Source organism: Phacochoerus africanus, chromosome 12 (assembly GCF_016906955.1).
Source record: "Phacochoerus africanus isolate WHEZ1 chromosome 12, ROS_Pafr_v1, whole genome shotgun sequence".
Classification (NCBI taxonomy): domain Eukaryota; kingdom Metazoa; phylum Chordata; class Mammalia; order Artiodactyla; family Suidae; genus Phacochoerus; species Phacochoerus africanus.
In genome coordinates, this window is record NC_062555.1 from 48,451,954 (window position 1) to 48,460,071 (window position 8,118).

The 8,118-nt window shown below is 44.2% G+C and overlaps 1 long non-coding RNA gene across 12 annotated transcripts in view; it reads left to right on the forward strand.

Moving 5' to 3' along the window:
- Positions 1 to 7,052, forward strand: part of LOC125112400 (uncharacterized) — a 64,616-nt gene extending 57,564 nt beyond the window's left edge. For 9 of the 12 annotated variants that reach the window (XR_007131142.1, XR_007131141.1, XR_007131140.1 and 6 more), the window contains 3 exons: positions 652 to 764; positions 3,036 to 3,179; positions 6,231 to 7,052. This is a non-coding gene — a long non-coding RNA (uncharacterized LOC125112400). Of the gene's footprint in view, positions 1 to 651; positions 2,432 to 3,035; positions 3,180 to 6,230 lie in introns of all 12 variants that reach the window. The other 3 variants (XR_007131145.1, XR_007131149.1, XR_007131147.1) reach the window with 3 other exon arrangements.
- The last annotated feature ends 1,066 nt before the right edge of the window (positions 7,053 to 8,118 follow it).

An 8,118-nucleotide genomic window follows, 5' to 3' on the forward strand; every position in this document is an offset into this window, starting at 1 on the left:
AAGAACCTGGAATAATGGAAGAAGCAAAGCAAAAATAGAGATTAACCTATTTAACAAAGTTATAAAATGTGCAGATCTGAAGGTAGGCAATCACAGGCAGTTTTCCGGGGACAGACTTCAAGGGCTGGATACTTGCACACGGAATACTGTCTTACCTGTCCAGTCACAGCTGGACAGATGGACACTAAAGAGACACAGAGGAGGCTTCAGCCTTAGCGTGACAGCCACCTCGTGCCGCGGACGCCTGGCGACCGTCTTCTGGCTTCCCCTTCAGTGGAGAGGTCTGCCATAGGAACGTGTTCTCAGCGTTTTTGTTCACTTCAAGTCACCTCATTTTGCCCTGATTTCTTGCGAAGAGCAGAAACTTTGGTTATAAGAAGCACTTCTAGGTTTTGATGGACAGCGAGACGGTTGGAGCTGGTGGGGGAGGAGGGGGTGGAAGGGGAGGCAAAGCGGAGAGACGACACAGCGGGAGGGAAGGACGGTTCGGTCAGGCGAGGCAGCGGGAGGAGTCAGACGAAGTTATTTCCCCTGAAATTAACCCTACAAGCGTGTAGACGTTTCCTAAGACAGACACTCAAGCACATAAGAGATCGTCCATTTCCAGTGAAACACTCACAGTTAAAAGTTGCCCGTATTTTTCCTCTCGAGGAGCAAGAACAAGGAGCCAGCAGATGCGCGCCCCCTCTGGCTGTGAGCTTCCTCTCGTCCCTGCCCGCCCCCCGGACCCCGCAGCATCCCGTGGCCTGTGACCTGCAGGGCAGGTGGGTGGGCGCCTGACGCCAGGCTGGTTTCTTCATCCGTCTTCCGCATTCAGATCCACTCGTGCACACTCTCGCACCCAGACCCACACGCATGCACACATGGAACTCCGGCTCAGACGACAGTGGCCGAGAAGCACGCGGTTGTCGCAGGCAGTGCCCACCGATGGAGTAGAACAACCTTTGGAGTTTGATTATATTTACCATCATTTACGGTCAAAATCGTTGACTTACAAGGGTGGGAAAACATTCAGAAATCAGCCTGTTCAAGTCAAGCAGTCACACGTATTTACAGTATGTACAGACTTTCTCCTAGAAGGGGGATAGGTGTCTGGACGATGGTATTACAAATTTCCTGAAGGTGGGCGTTTCTAGTCCCTGTAATTCATAAAGCAAATCTGCTGACTTGGCATTAAGACTCTAAAACAGTGTGGTCAAACTTATATATATGTATATATATATAATATATATAATTATTATAAGAAGGTGTTTGCAGAAATAACATTTACAAACTGTCTATACAGTACACAATACTAGTACATAGAAAATAGATTGTAACTTTATGATCCCCTTTGTGTAAGGCAAGACTGAATCTGTCCCCAAATTTAGCCAGAGGTACAAGCAAGAAACAGTGGTCCATGATGAATATGCAAATCAGGTCGGTGCCTACATATTAAAAGTCACGAGAATCAAGAAATCCCACTTTTAATATGGGCCAGTCCTGGCCTGCTGGATACATCAACTACCTTTTGCAAAATGTCAGCTATGCATCTTAAAATACTAATGCCATAGGGATGGCAAAAGATTTTGTTCAAGCCCAGACAGTTGAAATAGTCCAGTCCACAACAAGAGGATGGCAGCCTTCCAGGACAATTCAGGTAGCACTTAGGAAAAAAAGAATATTAATACCCTATTTCATGCTATTGCTAGTTAAGCAATATGTACAAAATATACAGATCAAATATGACTGCGATGTAGATGCCCTCCAGACTGAGTGTGAGGGTGGTGGTGTACCAGACTTTAAAAACCAAAAAAAAAAAAAAAAACCCAAAAAACCAACCAACCCCCAACGACACAAAAGGAGGAACGTCACTGGCGGATGTAAACATCCCTGTTGCAGTCCCCAGCCTCGTTTCACTTCCTGGCGAGCCCTTCTGCGTCCTTGAATTTGTGGCGGCTCCACTATATGCTGCACTCGTTGTGGTGCAGTGCCGGGACCTCCGTGGGGCTCCTCCCTGTGGCTGTGGTCACGGTGGGCGGCGCAGTGGTCCACGGGCTCATGGCAGGAATCTTCCTTGGTGGAGTCTCGACTCTCCTGTGTCTCTGAGTCCAGCCTCTCCTGCCTGGAGAGGCTGTGGCCGGCACCACTGCGGTGGTTGTGGTGCTGGGTGGAGGACGAAGACCAGTGCTGGGGTTTCCGGACCGGCTCCGGGCAGGCTTCTTCTTCAACTTGGGAAGCAGACTGGCCCGGGGCTGAGCGATCCGTCCTCTGATCGCCTGGAGGACCCTGGAGGCAAAGGGGGCAAACACAGGCCTCAGCCAATTCCGGAGTCGTTAGAACTGTCACAAAAGCAAGTCATTCCCAGTGGAATCCCTTTTTGAGGGATTTGAAAGTGAAATCTAACCTCGCTCTGTTGCTTCTTTTGCTAACATCCCGTGGCATTTGTAAGGTTTGTATTGTATTATGTTGAACTTTATGTTAATTTGTGAGGGCCTAGGACAGTGCACAGAGGAATTTTTTTTAATGAATAAGTGGAGGAGGGAGGGCGTTCCTTCATTTGCTCATAGTTCAACTACAGATACAGGTCCTTGAGATGCTTACACATGGCTGCTCAAATATGTGTGGGAAGATGAAAACTTCTTAGGATGTTGGCTTTAAGGGAAAAAAATGATAAAATGGCAAATGCTTTAAATGGCAGGTAATGAGACCAGCACTGTTGTAAGATAGTGACATACACAGTCATCAGTACAGCCACCTGATAATCTTGAGAACAGACATGATAATCTTGAGAACAGACATGAGATGGGACAGGTCATGCCATGGCCTCATGAGGTAGGTGGCCACTAGTATTCCTGAGGCACAGAGCAGGTAAGGAATTGGTCCAGGATTACACAGCAGGGAGGAGAAGGTGAGGGATGGGAACCCAGGCAGCCTGAGTCCACAGGCTCGGCTGCCCCCATGTAGAAAGTTCTGCCATCCCTGTCTTAGGAGGCTATGGGGCTAGGGGCTCTTACAGGTTTCTATACCTTTACCAGATTCTGCTTTTCTTATAGGTACTCAGTTGACACTGGAGGTACTTGAGGACTCAGCGTTTGTCACATTCTGGATAGAGCTGCCCAGTTGGAACACGCACGGCACCCGGGTTCGGGGCACAGATCCTAGCCAGGCAGCCGCAGGGAAGAGCTGCTTGCTTACCTGTGAGTGAGAGGCCAGAGTCGGGCTCCTGGGCAGGGTTGAAGTGGCCAGAGTACGGCTGAGGAGAGGGTTGGGGAGGCTGCTGCTGGGCAGGTGGGTGGCTTTCCAGTAGGCCTCCAGGTAGTCGGCCAGGTGCTCACAGGCGTCCTCAAGCTGGTTCTCATCCAAGATCACGTCAAACGATTCCTGCAGAGGCAGACATTCCAAAGGGCACACTCAGGCCAGCCGAGTCCAGGCCCAGCTTCACAGCCACCCAACCCCCCCAGGGAAGGGCGCCTCTGCCCTTGCTGATGTGCTCCTCCCTCCTTTTCACAAGGCCCCTTGTCCTATCAGTCAGGTTACAAGGGCCTGTCTGTAGACTTGTGTAGAACACAGATGCCTCACCCGTATAAACCACCGGGAAGTGAATAGGTATAATAACAGTTGTTACCCCCCATGATAGAAAAGTTGCCAGTAGTTAAAAAAGGAATTGATACTTTGATAGGAAAGACATGTGAAAAAGAAAAACACAAGCCTGTGAAACAGACAGGAAGAAGCCTGCTTTTGACTATGCAGACTATGAAAAGCTGAGTCTTGGAAATGATCAAGGCAGGGTTAGGACAGGAAATCTGAAACAGGACAGGAAGCTGAAACCACTAATTATTTGACGTGGTCCAAACTTCAAACGGGTTCCAAATTTTTACAAGTTTTAACATATGCCAAGTAATTATAAATGGATATAATTCTTGAAGCTTCTGATAAACCTTCATCTAAAAAGTCAAAACCCAGAGGCATACAGGCTTAAAGCTCAGTATGTAAAGCAAAGATTAGAAGGAGGAATATGTTCAGGGGCCAGAATCTGGGTAACTGACTGGTTTAAAAATTGGTTTTTCCGTTGTCTCAGATCAGTTCCTTAGTGATTATCAAGAACCAGCAACTTGCTTTACTTAGTATGAGAATCTATAGTTCCATCCATGTTTGTGCAAATGGCATCATTTTGTTCTTTTTTTTACCGCCGAGTAAATAGTATTCTGTTGTGTATATGTACCAGGGGAGGACGAGGGAATGGGTTGTTGGATAGGGAGTTGGGGTTAGATGCAAACTATTGCATTTCAAATGGATGAGCAATGAGGTCCTGCTGTACAGCCCAGGGAACTATAGCCACTCTCTTGGGATAGACCATGATGGAAGACAGTATGAGAAGGACAATGTGTGTGTGTGTATATATAAAATATGTATAACTGGGTCACTGCTGTATAGCAGGAATTGACGGAACATTGTAAATCAACTATAATAAAAAATTAAACTGGCAGTGTGCTCCCTGATTAGAAGTGAATAGTAAAGCAAGGCCAAATAGATCCATCTTTCAAACCAAAGTTTTGAAACGATGATCTTACTTCATTCAAGATAACTATTTAGGTGTTAGACATTAACAAAGCAAGGTCACCAGAGAACAAACTATAGCCATTTGAAAGCCACGACCAGGACCTGGATAAGTGCTCATAGCAAGAAGTAGACAGGGAGTTCCCTGGTGGTCTAGTAGTTAGGAGTTTGTGATTTCACTGCTGTGGCCCAGGTTCAACCCCTGGTCTGGGACCTGAGGGGTTGCTGCTGCACACCACAGCAAAAAAAAAAAACAAAAAACAAAAAACCCAAAACTTTCCTTCTTTGGGATGAAGGCCAGTGCTGATGAGAGGGTTCTCTCCCAGGACAGGCGTCCACCTGTCTGGTTTTTGTTAGCAGAACAAAACCTGCCTGGTTTTATGTATTCAATGTAATCCCCTGAAGGCAAGACTTACTAGAGGACATTGGGGCAGCTTATCTGCTGCTAACCATCTAGACGCTGATGTTTTAAGGTTGAGATTTCCCTCGAAATTTTATTAACCTGTCAAAGATCAGATTTTTAAATAGGTTAAAAAAAAAAAAGTTCATCATTCACTCCTTTCTCTGGAGCCTTTTTCACACAGCACTAATGGTTTATAATAGATTGATCTAGAGAGTAGACTATTTAAGATGATTTGCAAAATGAGCATGTTAACCTAAGTCTCAGTTGTAAGCTTCAAAGATCACGAGCATGGAGCTTATTCTAAGTCTAATCTATTTTCAAGGTAACAGTTCCCAAACTTTTTGTCTCTTGATTTATGTTTTAAAAAATTGTTGAGGAAGTTCCTGCTGTGGCACAGTGGGTTAAGAATCCAACTGCAGTGGCTCAGGTTACTGCTGAGGTATAGGATCAATCCCTTGTCTGGCACAGTGGGTTACAGGAGCTGGTGTTGCTGAAGCTGTGGCTCATATTCAATCCCTGACCCAGGAACTTGCATAAACTGTGGTTGCAGCCATTAGAAAAAAAAAAAAGTTGAGAACTCCAAAGAGCTTTTTGTTTATGTGAACTGTTATCTCTCTAATATTTATTTACATATGAGAAAACTGAAAATATTAATTCATTAAAAAGAGGAACAACCCCTTTACATGTTAACATATCACTTTTTGATAAAAATAGCTAAGTTATTTGCAAATTTCTTGAATGCCTGGCTTCATTAGAAGACAGCTGAAACAGTCTGTCTCTAATCTGCTACAGTATATTGTTTTGCTTGCAACACAGATAATCCAGCTTCTTACAGATAAGTAATCCAGAAAAGGAGCAATTTAGTAGCCTTTCAGATAGGTAACTGTAGATATTTTTCTTTGATACTACAGTAAAACAAGTGGAATTTTTTTTTAAAAGACTAGCTGCCATGTGAAATCTGAAACCCTAATGAACTTTTATGACTCTGTTACATTAAATTTCATCAATCTGTCCTGAAATTTGAATGGGTCTGAATCCACATGGCATATCAGTTTCAAATAAAAATGGGGTTCCAGGATGAAAGTGGCTAGTTTAGTTTATGACTTTAGTAATCACACCAGCACTTGTCCTTGAGACAAGTTAGACTACGTAGCCAAAGAACTTGAAATGTACTTCCTATTCTGTTAATAGAGTATTAAAAAAGCTTGTCCTGAAGAGTCAACATTTAATAGAATAAGTTGTTACTGCATCAGGACATTGTCAAGTGAAACTGGGTGGTTTGCTTTAGCAGGGAGAACTCGAGGAGGAAGAAGACAACATCGGCTGGTGATTCCTGCTTAGACGTCACCCACCACTGCTTCTCCATCATCAGCACAAATGTCAGAACAGTGAAAAAGGGGGCGAATGTCTCAGTGTTACTTACCATGGAGATGCTCTTCGCCTAATGGACCCTCTGACAGCGCCTCAGAAGCTCCTCCACCATGAATCCATGGGCTACTCTTTGGGAATCACTGTTCCACACCATGAAATTAATCATCCTCCTCTGCTTATATGAATCTTAACAATTCTTGATCACCATCTCTCTCTCAAACCCTCTGTGGAAGGTAAAAGCCTGTTTATAATTGGAAAGCAGGATATAAACACATTAGTAAAGTTTCATTGCACAACAAACACTAACAACCTGGTTTACCTTAGAAGACATCTTGTAATAGGGGCCAGAGAGGTTTTACTGAGTTGAGCTGGATGATTAATAGTATCTGCATCAAGGTCCACCAGTTGCAGTGTTCTTGCAAGTTCAAAAATCCTCTTGATTTCACTCTGAACTTCTGCTGTAAAAGATAAAAGTAAAATGCTGCTCCTGGAGGTGAGCCATTAGGTTGATGTCCACAGGTAAGAGAGCTGAGAACAGGCATCAAGGGAAAAAGCCATTTCTTCACAACACCTCCAGAATTTAGAGAATTCCTATCAGCTATAAGATTTAGTTCTAATATAACATACAATCTGAGAGTCAACTTTTTTGGCTCTGTGCTGACTTGGGTGTGGTGCTATAAACTTCACTCTATGAAGTCATTTCATGAAAATTTATAAAATATAAACTTGAAGAGCTGTCTGTCTGTCGTGTTGGTTTCTGACCACTCCAGCCCAGCAACCATCACCAGCTTTCCTGTCAGTGCCTGGGCTTATCTGTGTTTGCATGTCACCTATTGGTCTGCTCTCTGGATGTGACGGTGTCCAGAGATGGATATTAGCAAGCTGAACTTCAGCACACAACAGGACAGGCTTACGAGTGTTTACAACAAACTCGTCCAGAAACCCACTTCTCCTGTCTTCCACCAACAAAAGAATAATCCTGTAACATTCAGGCTTTAAAAGGGCAATTATAGGAGTTCCTGTTGTAGCTCAGCGGAAATGAACCTAAGTACCATGAGGACGAGGGTTTGCTCCCTGGCCTTGCTCAGTGGGTTAAGGATCCGATGTTGCCCTGAGGTGTGAAGGACACGGCTTGGACCTGACATTGCTGTGGCTGTGGTGTAGGCTGGCAGCTGTAGCTCTGATTCAGCCCTTGTGCCATATGCGGCACCAAAGAAAAGGGGAGGGGGTGTCATTTTTATATGATTTATAGAAAACTACATGATTTATAGAAAACATCCAAAAGTCTAGCTGAATGTCCAAAAAAACTACATGATTTATAGAAAACATCCAAAAGTCTAGCTGAATGTCCAAAAAAATTTCATCTACTTTTATGATCTGAGTCTAAAAAGGGGTGTCCAAGAAAGTTTTCTGTGATGATGGAAATACTCTATCACCGCCATCTGGTATGGTGGCCACAACCCACACAGGGCTGTTGAGAGCCTGAAACGTAGCTAGTATGAATGAATAACTGTTAGAAATTTCAAGTTAAGTAGCCAGAAACTATTTCAGTAGACATCACAGGTCTGTAAAGCATTAATATATATAGCTTGCAGTGCCCACTACAGTCATGAAGGGCCCAATTCCATGAGATTTCCTGGACATTTAATTCCTCTTATGCATTTGGATCCATGCAGAAGATTCCTGTAGATAATTTTAACTAGTATGCTATGCCAGTAAAGGCAAATCCAACTAACTGCTTCACAGATGTCCTGACTAGAGTCCTTTCATTTACCTGGATGGCTTTAAAATCACACCCAAACTAC